The sequence below is a fragment of the Piliocolobus tephrosceles genome, chromosome 5 (assembly GCF_002776525.5).
Source record: "Piliocolobus tephrosceles isolate RC106 chromosome 5, ASM277652v3, whole genome shotgun sequence".
Lineage (NCBI taxonomy): Eukaryota > Metazoa > Chordata > Mammalia > Primates > Cercopithecidae > Piliocolobus > Piliocolobus tephrosceles.
In genome coordinates, this window is record NC_045438.1 from 137,677,039 (window position 1) to 137,677,394 (window position 356).

Sequence of the window (356 nt, forward strand, 5' to 3'; positions counted from 1 at the left end):
AAAAACTGAGAGAATGAAAAGTGCTTGTCCCTGGAAAGAACAACTGGCAGGACTGTTGCTTTCATTGTAAGACTTTTAGAGCCATTTGATTTTACTTAACCATTTTCATCTATTTCTTTAATAAAACAATTCTATCATAATAAAAAGTTACATTCATTCACAGAAAACAAACAAACAAACAAAAGCCTTCGTGCCCAGCCCATCGCATTCTCGGAGGGTGTGAGGGATGAGGGCAGAGGGAAGGGCTGGGGAAGCAGGAGGTGAGGACAAGGAGCAGGGGAAAGGACTCCAAAGCAGTGGAGGAGCCTGGCAGGGGGTTCTCTGCATTTGGTGTTTCTCTACTGGGCAGTGTGGTA